At 44.8% G+C, this 18094-nt stretch overlaps 1 protein-coding gene across 4 annotated transcripts in view; it reads right to left on the bottom strand.

Moving 5' to 3' along the window:
- LOC140538073 (cell migration-inducing and hyaluronan-binding protein-like) overlaps positions 1–18094 on the bottom strand; it is a 134362-nt gene that overhangs the window by 66934 nt on the left and 49334 nt on the right. The window lies entirely within an intron of this gene.

Here is an 18094-nt window from a genome sequence, read left to right as displayed (position 1 = left end):
ATTAATATAACTGTCAAAATATGATGGTTTTCAGTTCAGTTGATGATGCACATTTAGGACAATATCCACCCAGCTTTTTTTCTAAGGAACTACTGAACAGTCATTTAGGACATAATAAAGGTCATGCATATCTGTGGCCTGACCTTCTCAGGTGGCCACACTCCACATATTTGGTACGTTACAAGGTTCTAACGGCAGCATTCTCACTTCTTCTAATAAACCACACCAGCAAAACCCTCCAGGCATGATTCATATAAACACAGCTACCCAACAATTCTGACATAGCTGCTTTCCATTATACTGTAATGGACAGTTCCTCACATACTTCTCTACAGAACCAGGATCCTTTACTGACGAACCCTTGAAGGCCAAAGATTCTCCCTTTTATGGGAATCCCAGAAGTACTGGATGGAGCACCATCATTTCCTGACTCAAAGGATCTGCAGCTAGCGTTAGTCTTGGAGCCAGATCCCACCTGCATGGACGTCAGGACTTCAGATGTCCTGCAGTCTTCAGAGTCCATGATTCGAATGGTCAGATTTGTTGTGGTGGCACAAGGTGGGCACCTATTCACTATTAGGCAGGTGGTCCTAATGTTATGGCAGAATTTGATGTATATACAGTTTTCTATATAGGCTAAAACTATAATATCTTTATGTGATATAATTAGCCTAGGGTGCTCAGGTTGCAGTTCAGCCTGTATTATGGTCATTAGCTGTGGTCATTTTTTTAAAAGAATTTTTCATTTATATTAAATGTATTAAATAAATATTAGACGATTTTCTCAGCCAGTTAAATCCTTATACATAAAACGCAAACTCATCATTAAATCACTGCAGAGTTTCCATTCATTTCCTTGCAAGGTCCTTTTTTTTTTTTTTTTTTTTTTTTTTTGGAGCTCAGAGGGACGTCGAGGTATATGCAGATCTTCAAAGAGACTGCAGGAGCACCTCCAGTATGAGTTTATACTTCCTAAAAGGATCAAAGAATTCAACAGGGAGGAGAGCAAGGAGTCGAGGAGACCCTATTAGCAGTAGTGCACTGGTTATGCACTGTTGGTTATGTAAAGAGGTTACGCAAGACCCACAGACAAGGCCGAAGCACAGCCTGCCTCAGCAGGGCGCTGGCTGGGGTCAACCCTGTCCTACCTAATGTGGCATAGCTGTCATCCCTCTTTAACTACAGTGGTGGGTGGGCTGCATGTCCACATTGGTCAGTACGATGGATCAGCATGGATGTGGAATTAGAGCTATAAAAAAAGCTCTGTGCTGTCCTTATTGTTGGATGCGCTGCATTAGCTGAGCGCTGAGGAATCAAAGAAGAGGGGGAGAGAGAGAGAGAGAGAAAGAGAGAGAGAGAGAGAGAGAGAGAGAGAGAGAGAGTGAGAGAGAAGAGTGTGCGGGAGTTGGAAACTGTCCATAGGTTCAGCGCTCAAACAAACGGCCTGCATACGTTAACATTTCGCTCAAATCAGGGCCTGTTTAAAGTCTCGAATTCTCGCGCAGGCCGGGCAGGAGGGCACCTCATGCCAGCCAGGCTCCAATATCTCCACCGAAATCGGAACGAGGGCCGAGAGACTGCACGAGGAAATTACAGGTGGAAAAGTCAGAAAGGCCTTAATTTCACCGGCTGCTTCAGAGGGCAAATTAAAAAGCTGGGGAAGGTTGGAGTGCAGCATGTGGCAATTAGGTGGAGAATTCGCCGCACAGCGAAGTCGCAAAGCACTGCAAAGACAAGCGAAGGGCTTTCACAAAGCAGTCCGGTTCTCCAAAACCACAGAATTCATCTGCTAGTTGGACTGACTCCCCATCCAGACAGGGCTCACTGCTGCAGCCAATGGCTCACTGCCTTGGACTGTCCCCCTCTACCTCTACGTTGCCACATATAGGTGATCATATACATATATACATACCCTAACCCAGTACATACCCTACATGCATTATATACATGTAAGCACCTATCTTTATAAAATATATATAGATATATATACATATATTTTATAAAGATAGGTACTTACATGTATAAAATGCATGTAGGGTATGTACTGGGTATGTACTCTCTCTCTCTCTCTCTCTCTCTCTATATATATATATATATATATATATATATATATATATATATATATATATATAGGATATAATACATGTGGGGTATGTACTGGGTATGTACTCTCTCTCTCTCTCTCTCTCTCTATATATATATATATATATATATATATATATATATATATATATATAGGATATAATGCATGTGGGGTATGTACTAGGTTAGGGTATGTATATATGTGTAATTACTATACGCCCAATATGCATTATGTGGACAAACGTATTGGGACACCTGCTTATTCACTGGGAGTTTCTCCTGCTTTTGTAGGAGTAACTGTCTCTACTGTCCAGGGAAGAAGACTTTCTACTAGATTGTGAGGATTTGATTGCATTCGTCAACAAGAGCATTATTGAGGTCAGGATATTGGATGATGATCACCACCCCACCTCATCAACTCCCCAACTCAGTATCCGAAAAGAACTGGATGGAGCAATGGAGCAACAGCTCAATGCTGGGGGGCTTTATACCCCTCTAGCCCACGCCTACAGGGACTAGACAAGCTGTGTGTGTGTGCATTTGCACATCTGTGTCAGCAATGGGTGCAAGTTAAGGTAGCTGAATATATTCATTAGGAGGGGTGTCCACAAACATTTGGACATATAGTGTAATATGTTGTTATATATATATATATATATATATGTGTATAAATGTATTAATATGCCACACAAGCAACAGATCTGTTCACTCTCTCTCTGCCTCTTCCTCTCACACACACAGCATGCCGAAACCATGTGAATCGCATCACATGTTGCCTAGATTGAGCTGCAGAGGTCGAAGAACACACACACACACACACACACACACACACACACACACACACACACATCTCAGGCCAGGTGTGCAGACAGAGGGAGAGCAAACAAGTCAACAAGCAGCGGAAACACATTTCTGTCCACAGCAGAGGCAGTAAATCAGCCCAGCTGTTCCACAGGTACACTGATGATGCGCCCTAACGACACACGGGCGAGCGAGATGGGTGAAAATAATGCTAATAGACCCTGTCTTCTCTTTCTCTCTCTCTCTCTCTCTCTCTCTCTCTCTCTCTCGCTTTTACTGTTCAAGTGTAAAAAAGCCCATCAGGAGAGCTCCAGACCAGCCTGACTGAGCTTCTACAAAATAGCGCAAAGGAATTCTGGGGAACATTATTGGGTTTTTCAAACCCAGAGATAAGATTTCCCTACAGTCAAACACTGCAGAATCTCTAAAGAGGACACACACACACACACACACAGTTTAGTGGCCAATGAGTAACAGCTAAATTTAGGGGTTTCTGATAAAGTGGCCAATGATTGGTACCACAAGGTAGGTGTTTCTAATAAAGTGGCCAGTGAGTAAAAGCACAAGGTTGGTGTTTCTAATAAAGTGGCCAGTGAGTGAAAGCACAAGGTAGGGGTTTCTAATAAAGTGGCCAGTGAGTGAAAGCACAAGGTAGGGGTTTCTAATAAAGTGGCCAGTGAGTGAAAGCACAAGGTAGGGGTTTCTAATAAAGTGGCCAGTTAGTAAAGGCACAATGTAGGTGTTTCTAATAAAGTGGCCAGTGAGTGAAAGCACAAGGTAGGGGTTTCTAATAAAGTGGCCAGTGAGTGAAAGCACAAGGTAGGGGTTTCTAATAAAGTGGCCAGTGAGTGAAAGCACAAGATAGGTGTTTCTAATAAAGTGGCCAGTTAGTAAAGGCACAATGTAGGTGTTTCTAATAAAGTGGCCAGTGAGTGGAAGCACAAGGTAGGGGTTTCTAATAAAGTGGCCAGTGAGTGAAAGCACAAGGTAGGGGTTTCTAATAAAGTGGACGGTAAGTGGAAGAACAAAGCAGGGGTTTCTAATAAAGTGGCCAGTAAGTAAAAGCACAAGGTAGGTGTTTCTGATATAGTGGCCAGTGAGTGAAAGCACAAGGTTGGTGTTTCTGATATAGTGGCCAGTGAGTGAAAGCACAAGGTAGGCGTTTCTGATAAAGTGGCCAGTGAGTGGAAGCACAAAGCAGGGGTTTCTAATAAAGTGGCCAGAGAGTCTGTCAAGTGCTGAACCCACTGAATACCACAAGGCCAGGGTGAAAACACCTTTATTGCTACCCCTGCATCTTAACTTTGTCAGCCTAAGGTTTTTAATGCGATACCCGGCGTGAGGAAGCAGAGACGGTATGTAAGTGCGTGTAGATTTCGCACATATCTTTATGCTCCACATCCCTCCCTCACCCTCTCTCCCTCACGTCCCCTCATTCCAGACAGCCAAGCCGACGCATCACTGAAGCTGCCTTGTCAGAGATGCAAACAAGCCTGAGACATTCTCCCACAGCATTACATCACCCTGCGAGCAGCAGAGGCGTGATAAAACCCCAGACTCTTGGGATTTGCCTCGGCTATGCTACGCTATCTCACTTTCGCCAGCCAAGTATCTTCAGCATGGCTGGCTATCTCCTCGGAGAAACCCCTGACCTTCGCTGCTCAGCTCTATTCAACCTGATAGCCCCATTTCCACATCCCCCATTGAAGCTGACCCCAGTGTATCTGTCCAGCAGAGCAGTGTCAATGAGAGAACAAGCAGAGGCCCTTCAAGCAGCAGCAAGCCTAGCATCCTACACAAGCTGGGCCAGGGGGGGGTTAAAGGGCTCATGTCATGAACAACTGAACTGTCCTCCTTTTTTCCTTACAGCTGCATACTTTCAAGATTTGCACATAATTTAATGGTTTGGTGTGAAATTCTCTATTCTAGAGAACTGTTTACAGTGGTGGTGAATGGAACCAGACGTCTAGAGAGTTTAATGCTTCTCTAAAAAACTCCCCGTTAGAAAGTTTTACACCAAACAGCTTTAAATACACTGTCTGATGCCTGAGACACGAATTTGACATAGTTCTGAGAAACATCTGGGTTAAAGCATACAGTAATTTCAAAATTAATTATATCATGGAAGGATACATACAGAGTGTTGCTCCTCAAAATAGTCCCAATTTAATAGATTTGCCTCATCATCATCCATTCCATATAATACACAACTCAGACACATGTAGGTTCAATGGTGGGTTTGGATAGTAAATAAAAGGGCTATATTTGTGTAGTAGTCATGGCGACCAATGCCTGGTCCATGTGGGGCCTGTATGAGTAGCCCAACTGGAAGCCAGAAAGGTTCATCCATGTTTGGTTTGGTTCCATGTTGGCCCTACATATGGATGCCCACCAGGTCAGTGATGGGACCAAGGAGGGTTAAACATGGACCCCCATCTACACAAGTTCTACACTGCACACAGGGCCTAGATGGGACCCGTGTGAGACACATAGTGAGCCACTTGGAGCCCACATCCACCTGCAACCCACCTAGCCCACATGAGTCCACCCATGAGAGCCCCACATGAGCATGCTGGTTGGGTTTCACCACCGTTTCACTCCAAACCCCCAGTCTGTTTACATTAAATGACCCTCTTTACATCATTATGCAGAAACGAGTCTGAATCATTTAAAAGTGTGAATCAATTTAATTTGATTCATTTTAGATTCACATTTTCTGCTCAAACGAAATGATTCCTTGTGTATTCTAAGATGAAATAAAGCTTCTGGACATGAATTCCTCATCCTCAGCTCATTTACAAGGGAAGTCTATGCTTTGAGCACGTGCTCCAGTGTTTTACAAGAGTGAGAGTGACCTCGGCTCGCAGTTACGAGCAACTTTACAAGCTCAGCAAAGCTATTAAAGCTGAGGGAGCCTCCACGCTTTTCCTCGTGGAAGCCAATGAAACAGCATTTCTGAGAGGGAAACTTTTCTTTTTCTGTTTTTATTTGCCTCCCCAGTAACAGTTTTACCGTACTGGCTTCCTCGGCTGACCTCGGCCTGACTGCAGCGGCCGTGACGACGTCAGGAGCAGGAGCCTCGGAAACCTGAAGCCACGCTGACAGAAAAAGCTCCATTAATGTATAAATAAAGAGCGGCCTTCTGCACCATGTCATTATGAAAAGCTATAAAGGAGCAAGGCTGATGAATGGCCCAACAGATTCTAACCCACTTCCCTCAGAGGACCCAGAGAGGATCCAGCGGAGGGGCGTGGGTCCGTGGCGCGCGATGGCCGAGAGGAAGGAAAACAGAAGCCTCTGGAAAGTTCCATAAGTTGAAAGGAAAAGTGCTGAGGAGAACATTGCTGATGTGACAGAGCTGCTTTTGAAGCAACGGCTCAGCGAAAAGTCTGAAAACATTAAAACCACTGCCATGTGAAGTCCTGTGGGACGTTCCTGGTCATCAGTGGTCTCCAAGAAGGGAAAACCTTGGGTCATGGGCGCTCAAGGCTCATTGATGCTCATGGAGGTCCCACCTCACAACTTACAGGACTTACAGGACTGCTGCTAACGTCTGAAGGTGTGAAGATACCACAGCAGGACATCTTTAGAAGGTCAGAGATGTAGTAGGCAGGTGGTTTTAATGTTATGGCTGATTGCTGTATGTCTGATAGGCAGCTTTTGTAGGTGACTTATTAGAGTCAGTGACCTCCACCATCTTCATCCTCCCGTTCAAATCTCAGTGACATAGAGAAGTGTGTGTGTGTGTGTGTGTGTGTGTGTGTGTGTGTGTGTGTGTGTGTGTGTGTGTGGCGCCACGTCTATGCACTCAAGAGTCAAGGCCAAAAGTTCATGATTATTCATTGGAGATATACTGTAAATTGTGTGTGTGTGTGTGTGTGTGTGTGTGTGTGTTCTGGGAGAGAAAGGTGAGACGTGCTCCCCGGAGACCGGAGGGAGGGGAACCGGAGCTTTTGGACAGTGCCGGTGTTGAAACAGCTATTTCTGCAGCTCCCCGCAGACAGAGCTAATCCGGTCAAGAGTGGGACACAGCAGAGTGCTGACTGAGGCAGTCGGAGAAAGCTAACACTGCTAACACTTCGCTAACACACTGCTAACACAGCACATCACCTCCAACCTCAAACATCCAACAAAGGTCAGATGGAGAGGCCCACAAAGCTTTTCTTCACTTCACTGGACAAAAAGAGGAACCGCTACTGCTGACTTCTGAAGAACTGGCCACTTTATTAGAAACACCCATCTTGTGCTTCCCTACATTGTGTTGACACCCACTGGCCATTTTATTAGAAACCCCTACATTGTGTTGACACCCACTGGCCACTTTATTAGAAACCCCTACATTGTGCTTCCACTCACTGGCCACTTTATTAGAAACCCCTACCTTGTGCTTCCACTCACTGGCCACTTTATTAGAAACCCCTACCTTGTGCTTCCACTCACTGGCCATTTTATTAGAAACCCCTACATTGTGTTGACACCCACTGGCCACTTTATTAGAAACCCCTACATTGTGTTGACACCAACTGGCCACTTTATTAGAAACCCCTACATTGTGTTGACACCAACTGGCCACTTTATTAGAAACCCCTACATTGTGCTTCCACTCACTGGCCACTTTATTAGAAACCCCTATCTTGTGCTTCCACTCACTGGCCATTTTATTAGAAACCCCTACATTGTGTTGACACCCACTGGCCACTTTATTAGAAACCCCCACATTGTGCTTCCACTCACTGGCCATTTTATTAGAAACCCCTACATTGTGCTGTCACCCACTGGCCACTTTATTAGAAACCCCTACCTTGTGCTTCCACCCACTGGCCACTTTATTAGAAACACCTGCACTGTGCTTTAACTGGCCATTTTGTTAGAAACCCCTGCATTGTGCTTCTGCTAACTGGCCACTTTATCAGAAACACTCACATTAAAGAACCATTTGTAAATGACCCTACAAGCTCAACACATGACTGTGCAGGAACTGGTCGACGTCACCAGGGCAAAGTTTCCAAACATGCGAGTCAGCCAGGTGCAAAATACTTGGGATGCCTCTTCAATCAGGCATGAATAGCAGGGGCAGGACTTTGACAGGTCTTGTGGAAAGTTCTGACTGGAGATAAGAGCTGCTGAGAAAGTTCAGAGTGTGCGTGGTTTTCTGTCTACACAGCGCCGAGATAGAAGCTTGACACCCAGACAGATCAGTGCGCCTCTACAGATTTTCAACCGTCTTACAAACACAAACATGGCCAGCGCAGACGCCACCGGTGTCTCGGAAGAGTTCTGGCTCTCGGCCTTTTCGCATCTCAGCATTTTACACAACAAAAGTGTCTGCGAGGAAGGAAGGGGCGGCGCGAGGTGCTTAAAATTCCGCTCACGCTGCATCAGCTCATCTACAAACTAATACCTAGCAGCAGGCCTGCCAAGAAAATTAATTTTTTATCCCAAAAGCAACAGGTGGTGCTCGCAAAGATATGGATACGAGCCAGTGTTAGTGGATTAAAGATGAGCTTTCTTTCAGGCCGGCGACATGCAACACAAATTCTAAATGTTATAACTTTCAAGTTCTTTGAGGACACCGAGCACAAAAAATAGCCCAGCAGCATAAGCTCCTGCTCTGTTTTTGAACCTGGGAATTTTATTTTCAGCATTTTGTTCATCATAAAGCTCTTTTTTCTGTAAGAACACAATAAATAAATCCGCTAAGCCCACCGTAAATCCTGCGTCGCATCGGGAAACTTCTTTATCGGTTGTTTAATTAAGTAAAAGCAGAAAAGCAGTTCAAACGCTGAGGCTTTTTCAGGTTTCATGGTTCTTAAACAGCTTGTCAGTCAGCCTGGAGTGTTTCTCTGCTGCGAAGTGTAAGACCACCCGCATGGACCTGAACACCTGGATCCACAAAAACACACACACACCAGTCCTACTGTCTATCATGTGTTAAATGCCAGGGAGTCATCTATGCTATGGCATTCCTTCAAAGGCCCAAAAGTGGCAGCCAGTTGGACCTGGGTATCGAACACACAACCTTGTGATCAAGCTCGTCCAACAAGAGGAACGAGAGCGTCATCCATCGTTTATACAACAATGGCTCTAAAGAGGCAGCCAAGCAGATCTGGGTATCGAACACACAACCGTGTGATCAAGCTTGTCCAACAAGAAGAATGAGAGCGGCAGCCAAGCGGATCTGGGCATCGAACACACAACCTTGTGATTAAGCGAGTCCAACAAGAAGAATGAGAGCCTCTTCCATATTTTGTACAGCAATGGCCGAACAGATACCCAGGTCCGAATGAGAGCCTCGTCCATCTTTTATACAGCAACAGCCCAACAGTGGCAGTCAAGCGGACCTGGTCGTTGAACCCACAACCTTGTGATCAAGCTCATCCAATAAGAAGAACGAGAGCCTCTTCCATCTTTTATACAGCAATGGCCGAACAACAGCAGCCAAGCGAACCAGGGCAACGAACCCACAACCTTATGATCAAGCTCGTCCAACAAGACAAACAAGAGCCTCATCCATCTTTCATACAGCAATGGCTCTAAAGTGGCAGCCAAGCAGACCTGGGCATTGAACCCAAAACCTTATGATCAAGTTTGTCCAACAAGAAGAATAGGAGCCTCGTCCATCTCTTATACAGCAACGGCCCAACAGTGGCAGCCAAGCAGACCTGGGCATCGACCCCAAAGCCTTGTGATCAAACCTATCCAACAAGAATAATGAGAGCCTCATCCATCTTTTATACCGCAATGGTTTTAAAGTGGCAGCCAAGCAGACCTGGGCATCGAACCCAAAACCTTGTGATCGAACATCATTACTGAGCATTACTGATTATCAATCGTATGACCACTCCAGGTGTGTGTACTACTTAACAGAAACTCACCTAAAGAGAATCTACCACCACTGACGTTCTCGCACTCATACTGGTGAAGCACCACAGAGGACGTAATCCAATAAACTCCCATGAACAGTAATTATGCAGAGCTCGAATCCATACTGTCATACGGATGACTGTGAAAATCCATCACAGGCTGATGAGGCACCTAAGGCCCGATCTGTCATTTTGATATATCTGCAGTGGTATTCGCGGTACATCATGTCACATTATGAGAGTAAAAAGACTTTTAGGAGCTTATTATTGAATAAAATAAACAACCGAAGGTTTCCAGTTTCCAGTCTGACCGTGAAAATAAACACTTTCACAGACAAATACTGTACATACTGTCTGCGCCGGGCGAGCAGCCTCTTATAGAGGTGCATTTAGTACAAGCAGTCAACCGTTGCACACACACACACACACACACACACACACACACACACACACACACACAGTCACTCACACTCACTCACACAGTCTGGAGGCAAGCAACCCATAAGCAAAAAAAAAAAAAAAAACATATAGTCTAGTCAAAAGTTTGGACACACTTGGATACATGTGTGCTGATCATGATCTTAAACACACGTCAGCCAAATGGGAACACTGGGGACACACGGGGTATCCACCGCAGTTAGGATGTCGTAGGTGGTGGGGGGAGGGAGGGGTTTCACAGTAGGCCTAAGTCGTAGGTTGAGCTGCACACATTCAACCGGGTGTGTCCAAACTTTTGACTGGCTTTGTATGTTTTCTATATATACATATAATAGGTACCTACAGCATTGAGCTGTGGAGCAGTGGTCTCTGGAATGATGGATGGTGGTGGTGCTCCATCCAGTACTTTTCATTGAGATGAGGCGAGGTGGTGATGCTCCGACATCATGACCTGACTAACTTCACTAGCATTTCACTTATGGAGTCAAATCCTCACAGCAATGCTGCCTCCAAATCTAGTAGGGACCCTGGACTGTGGAGACAGTTCCTCCAACAAAAGCAGGATCAGCTCTTTTTAATATCATTGATTTCACGAGAAGAAAGGATCATTCCTGCAGGCGTCCCAATACTTTTGTCCATTAATTGCATGTGTAATCTAACCAACCTCTGTCTTTCTGGTCCGACACAAACACACTCCCTGTCACATGTACAGACAGAACCATGTGTGTGTGTGTGTGTGTGTGTGTTGTAGTGAGATATTTCTGCAGAGGAGCAAAGGCTTCCACCTGTCAGCCTGGTCTGAAGGCAGCCTCTTTTATTTCTGCCACTGTCGAGAACGCAGTGGAAAGCTCTCTCTCTTTGTAGATAAGACACGGAATAAAGAGGCTATCAGTTTATCTGGGAGAGGAAGGAAGGAATCCACCTTTTCCTTTCTTTAATCTCTCACAGTGATGAAACCGACAGACAGACAGAGAGAAAGCCGAGCGCAGCGAGAAAACTGACACCAAAACGCTCTCATTATGAAATTCAGGAGAAAAAAATCCTGAGAGTCCCCGAAGCTACGAAAGTTCAGTCTCAAAGCTGAGGAAGAAAGAGGAGAAATTAAAGAATGATGAAACCTCAAAACGAGGGGAATGATGAAATCTCACGAGGTCTAAAATCAGTAGAATGTGTCGGTGCCTGAACACGCTGAATCTAAAAAAAAAAAACATATTTAAAAAAATGGGGAAAATATGAAAACATTTTAATAATTCTACGGCCTGGAATGGAGTTCCTGCTTTAGCATAACGACTGCTAACTAGCATGCTAACCAAACACTGTGACTCAGATGTCGCAACTTCACAGCACTGGCCACTTTATTAGAAACACCTACCCTATGCTTCCACTCCCTGGCCACTTTATTAGAAACACCTACCCTATGCTTCCACTCCCTGGCCACTTTATTAGAAACACCTACCCTAGGCTTCCACTCCCTGGCCACTTTATTAGAAACCCCTACCAATATCCTTCCACACACTGGCCACTTTATTAGAAACACCTACCATAGGCTTCCACTCCCTGGCCACTTTATTAGAAACACCTACCATAGGCTTCCACTCCCTGGCCACTTTATTAGAAACACCTACCCTAGGCTTCCACTCCCTGGCCACTTTATTAGAAACACCTACCATAGGCTTCCACTCCCTGGCCACTTTATTAGAAACCCCTACCAATATCCTTCCACACGCTGGCCACTTTATTAGAAACACCTACCCTATGTTTCCACTCCCTGGCCACTTTATTAGAAACCCCTACCAATATCCTTCCACACACTGGCCACTTTATTAGAAACACCTACCCTAGGCTTCCACTCCCTGGCCACTTTATTAGAAACACCTACCCTAGGCTTCCACTCCCTGGCCACTTTATTAGAAACACCTACCATAGGCTTCCACTCCCTGGCCACTTTATTAGAAACCCCTACCAATATCCTTCCACACACTGGCCACTTTATTAGAAACACCTACCATAGGCTTCCACTCCCTGGCCACTTTATTAGAAACACCTACCCTAGGCTTCCACTCCCTGGCCACTTTATTAGAAACACCTACCATAGGCTTCCACTCCCTGGCCACTTTATTAGAAACCCCTACCAATATCCTTCCACTCCCTGGCCACTTTATTAGAAACACCTACCCTATGCTTCCACTCCCTGGCCACTTTATTAGAAACCCCTACCAATATCCTTCCACACACTGGCCACTTAATTAGAAACCCCTATCAATATGCTTCCACTTATTGGCCACTTTATTAGAAACACATACTTTGTGGTTTCACACGCTGGCCTCTTTATTAGAAACACCTACCAATATCCTTCCACTCGCTGGCCACTTTATTAGAAACACCTACCAATATCCTTCCACTCTCTGGCCTCTTTATTAGAAACCCCTGATTGCCATCAATTATTATTATTTCTGAGAATCAGACTGTGAGATTGAGAGAGTCAGAAGATCTCCTCCTAAGGTTCAGTTTAGCTGCCGTTTCAGTCTCCAGCGTGGGCTTTAAGCGGATATGTGAACGTTCTGATGTGAACGAGAGGCAGAGAGGATAAAGTGGAATAACAAGAAGAAATCCAGGCCGGAACGTTAAGTATAGCCTGATTTTCTCTTTGAGAGCGCTCTGCTGGTTATACGGCTAAATGCTTCTTAAAGCATCTAAATTTGACAAGTTTCAGAAGGGGTTCTGCTTCTGACACATTCAGAGCACATGATATCACCCAGCCCATAACATCCCACCATATGAATCCCACTGGCTGTCAAAGAGCAGGGTACTTTTCCAGGCACAGTGAAAGTCTCTAACTGGATCAAGGTACAAATTCAGATGACTCTGAAAGGAAAGGAAATCTGCAGGCAGTGACTTCAGCAGGGTCACTTTAGAGTCAGGACAGTGACTCATATGTCATTAGGTCTCACTGCAGGAGGCTTTCATACAGGATCACTTAATGTAGCCTGGAACTGGAACCTACGCCACATAGACAAGCGCGCACATACACTCACACGGCCCTGGACTTCCACTCTCTGGCCACTTTATTAGAAACACCTACATTATACCGCCTCACGCTGGCCACTTTATTGGAAACCCTAGACCTCGTGCTTCCACTCACTGGCCACTTTATTGGAAACCCTATACCTTATGCTTCCACACACTGGCCACTTTATTGGAAACCCTATACCTTATGCTTCCACTCACTGGCCACTTTATTAGAAACACCTACCAATATGCTTCCACACGCTGGCCACTTATACCTTGTCCCTTCTCTCACTGGCCACTTTATTGGAAACCCTATCCCTTTTGCTTCCACTCCCTGGTCACTTTATTAGAAACACCTACCTTATGCTTCCACACACTGGCCACTTTATTAGAAACACCTACATTATACCGCCTCACGCTGGCCACTATTTTATAAACCCCTACCAATATGCTTCCGCACAGTGGTCACTTTATTAGAAACACCTACCTCATGCTTCCATTGCCTGGTCACTTTATTAGAAACACCTGTCTCATGCTCCCACTCACTGGCTACTTTATGAGCTTCACCTCTTGAACCTCATAGGTCCACCATAGCAAGGTGTTTCTAATATTGTGGCCAAAGGTTGTGGCACAATCCCAACCCTAACACTACCTGCACCTTCATTTGAGGTCGGTGTACAGCATTAGCGCTACACGCATCCCTTTGTTACAGCAAACACTCCTCCATCATCTGCCCTCTCAACATGCGGAGTGACACCTGACACTTAGCCGAGCATTACTACAAGTGACAGCAGAGCCTTGTGAGAGCTCATTCACTCAACAGGTGCTGAGGGCTCCTCTCCCGGAGGTGGAAGACGTCAGGGTAATTATTTGCTCTGAAGTCAGCAGCATAAAGGACGGAGGAGAGGAATCGGCGCTGGCTGGGGAATAGCTGTCTGAGCGAGTGAGTGTGAACACACACCTTCAACCTCTTTTCCCAGATCTCCTCCCATCGGAAACCTGTTCACCCCCCTCCCATTCCCACCTCCCACACATTTCAGTCCTCAGCTGCAGGAGTACAGTGCCAGGCAGCTATTGTTGCTAAAGGGGCTCTGCTCTAGAATGAGACCTCCTGATTCATGGAGTTGCCCCTCCTTTAAAAGAACATCCAGCAGAACCCAAAACAGAGCTGTGAACTCCAAAGCAACTGAAGCGAATCAAATCACAACAAATTACAACTGAACTGAATCACTGAACAATTGAATCAAATCACAACAAATTACAACTGAACTGAATCACTGAGCAATTGAATCAAATCACAACAAATTACAACTGAACTGAATCACTGAACAATTGAATCAAATCACAACAAATTACAACTGAACTGAATCACTGAGCAATTGAATCAAATCACAACAAATTACAACTGAATTGAATCACTGAGCAATTGTAGTGAACATTTAGGTGAATCAAATCAGAGAGAACATTTGATTCAGTTCAGTTACAAACAGAGCTGTGAACTCCAAAGCAAATTAAGCGAATCAAATCACAACAAATGACAACTGAACTGAATCACTGAGCAATTGTAGTGAACATTGAAGAGAATTTACTTAACTGAACTTAACTGAATCACTGAGAAAACCCAAAACAGAGCTGTGAAATCCAAAGCAACTGAAGTGAACAAATTACAACTGAACTGAATCACTGAGCAATCGAATCAAATCACAACAAATTGCAACTGAACTGAATCACTGAGCAATTGTAGTGAACACTGAAGCGAATCAAATCATAGTGAACATTTGATTCAGTTCAGTTGTAATTGAACTAAATCAAATGTTCACTATGATTTGATTCTGAGTTGTAACTGAACTGAATCAAATATTCACTATGATTTGATTTGCTTCAGTGCTCACTATGATTTGATTCAGCACCTTCCATGAACCTGATGTGCAGCTTCTTCTGTAGATACTGGAGTAAGAGGGAACCCTCAGGGATTCTGGAGTTAGGAATTCAAAGAATGTACTGCATTCAAAGTGATGGTGTTCGCACTTTCCACCACACACACGCACATACACACACACACACACACACACACACATACATAGACATAAAGGAGTCAAGCCTGTCGCAATCAGACAGCCCGCCACCGCTTCCACCACGGCCGCCTGCAATCAAATTAAAGGCTGGCCCAGATTCGCAGTGCCAGCAGACGCTCAGTGCAATCACTGTAACCGTTGTCTTTTATTCTTCTGGGCTTCGGCTGAGCTGGAGAGTTTAACGTGTGAGGCCCTGATTGAGCCATTACTGAATATTCACATATCATAACTGGACCTGGTCATGCATAATCCAAGAACTGGAACAAAGTTATATGTGAGGCCCAGTGAGGCCAAGAGGTCAGAAAAGGCAGGAATGTGGTGGAATCGCTCAGCACCAGACTCGAGGCAACAGTAACTGTCCGATTATTTCTGGACACCCTTCTAATGAATGCATTCAGCTACTTTAGGTTGCGCCCATTGCTGAAATAGATACTCACAGAGCTTGTCTAGTCCCTGTAGAGAAGCACTGCCGAAAGAATAGGACTATCCCTAAGGCAGATAAACATGACCCTATTGACACCAAGCTGCCTAATAATGCCAGGCGTGGGCTAGTAGAGGGGTGTAAAGCCCCCCAGCATTGGAAGAACTGTGTTGTCTGGAATGATGGATGGTGGTGGAGCTCCATCAAGTGCTTTTGGGATAAGTCGGGGATGAAGAGGTGGGGTGGTGATCAATACTCATCATCCAACATCCTGACCTCACTGATGCCTCACTTGTCGCTGAATGCAATCAAGTCCTCACAGCAATGTGTTTCCAAAATCTTGTAGAAATCCTTCTTCCCTGGACAGTAGAGACAGTTACTCAACAGCAAAAGCAGGATCAGCTCTTTTTAACATCCCTGATTTCAGAAGAGACGATGACTGAGCAAGTGTCCCAATACTTTTGTCATACATAACGGAAGCCTCGCAAAGCCAAGACGTCATAAAAGGCAGGAATGTTCCTGACACTTTTTTTTTATCCAGTTGGCGGAATTGCTCAGGACCGGACTCGGGGCTCCACACGCTTCAAATTCGGCATGACAAGCGAAGAAATAACTCGGGCTAGCGTCTGACGAATTGCTCCTGACAATCAGACCGGCAGAAAGTGATCTGAGGCCTCGATAACTTTTCGGGCAAACTCGGTCGTTCTAACGAGCCCACCTCATGTCCACGTGAGACGGGCCTCGTGCGGAAGGCCTCTCCTCCGAACCTCCGAAACGTCGCCCATTTGCAAATCCGATGCAAAGCATTAAACGCTTGGTTAGCTTGCCGTCCCGACGTACACCGAAGATGGAAATTCGCCGCTTTTCCCATTAATCTAATACCGGAGCGCTCAGCACTGACAGGCCTGCTGATCTGAAGCTCGGGAATGCAGAAAGGCACGGAGAGCAGGCATGCATGATGTATTATCTATCCGGACAGCGGAGCACGTCGAAGGTGGTATAATGTGATAAAGAAGAAGTGAAGGCATCTACAAGGACATGCTTGAGGTTGGGCTGCAATGGACGGATGACTAGATGCATCAGTGAAGGCAGGGTGAAAATGAGCGAGTGATATTTAACAGATTTTGAAAGTTCAATGTTAAAAGGATTCTCCTCGTTCCCAGCAGGCCTTTCTCGCCGGCTCGGAGACTTGACGAGGTTTGGCAGGCGGCGCTCTCTCTGGAGCCGTTTACGATCTGACATATAATCTAAGGTATATGCTCGTAGCTTCAGAGTTCAAGCAGAGGCGTATCAGAAGGGAAGATGCTAGTCGAGTTATAAAACAGTTGATAGTTGCGGCCCTGAAATCTGATTGGCTGAGCTACATTCGAACCCGTTAAAAATACACGACACCCCAACGATCATCTCACAGCATCTGAATTCCATATTATTGCTCCACTGTTTGAACCCAGTGAATCAGATACACTTAGATTAGACCGAGCAGATTACGAATGGCAGCTTCTGAGGTTAACAGTTGCTAACTTCTCCCGTTAGCCTGCTTAACGTTAGCTAGCAGAGTTTACACTGACTGCTGGAGGAACAGATATTGCCAATATTAATTAATCACATTTATTAATTGAAGAATTGAGAATTGAAGTCTCACACTTTTTATTGGTGCTGTTTAAGTCAGTTCTCCCCAAGTTCTACCTTCTTCCCTGGACAGTAGAGACAATTACTCAGAGGATAAACTCTTAATAAAATCAATATATGAGAAGATGTCCCAATACTTTTGTCCTGAGGATTGTACTGAAATTTGTACCTTCTTCCCTGGACAGTTCATCCACGTACGTTGGGATGGACATTCGCCACTTTTCCCATTAATCAGGGAACGCATTTCTTCGTCATAAAATCGTAGTAACGCACTGCTTATTGCTTTACTTCACAGTTTTTACCAGAGAATTTGAGTAATAAATCAGACAAAATACGATCGTTGTCTTTAATTTCGCACTGGAGCTACAAAGCTAATGCTATGTTTACGGCATTTAGGCATCAAGCGATCCTACGTAATGGACGTGTATCCCTCACCATATCAAGGTAAGTTAAGTCTTTTCAAATGAAGCGTGACTCCATACATTTAGATTTCCATAACTGCAATGGTAACTACACTGTCCTAATTAAAAATACTAACACTTTTAACGTTTTTCATTTTTTACCATCATTTGAATCTGACATTGTGTCATTTCATGATGAATGGACCAATAGAAATCCTTTTCCATTGACTTCCACTGAAATCTAAGAAGCCTCCATTTGTAAAGTTGATAGCCTAGTCATGAACAGTGATGATCATACCAGCTTGGTCAGGGTGGTCATGCTGGTAGACCAGCTAAACCATAAAACATACACTATGCTGGTCAAGAGATCAGCTG

This window comes from Salminus brasiliensis, chromosome 17 (assembly GCF_030463535.1).
Source record: "Salminus brasiliensis chromosome 17, fSalBra1.hap2, whole genome shotgun sequence".
Classification (NCBI taxonomy): domain Eukaryota; kingdom Metazoa; phylum Chordata; class Actinopteri; order Characiformes; family Bryconidae; genus Salminus; species Salminus brasiliensis.
The sequence above is the reverse complement of the archived record's forward strand: the minus strand, read 5'-3'. Positions and strand labels throughout refer to the sequence as shown.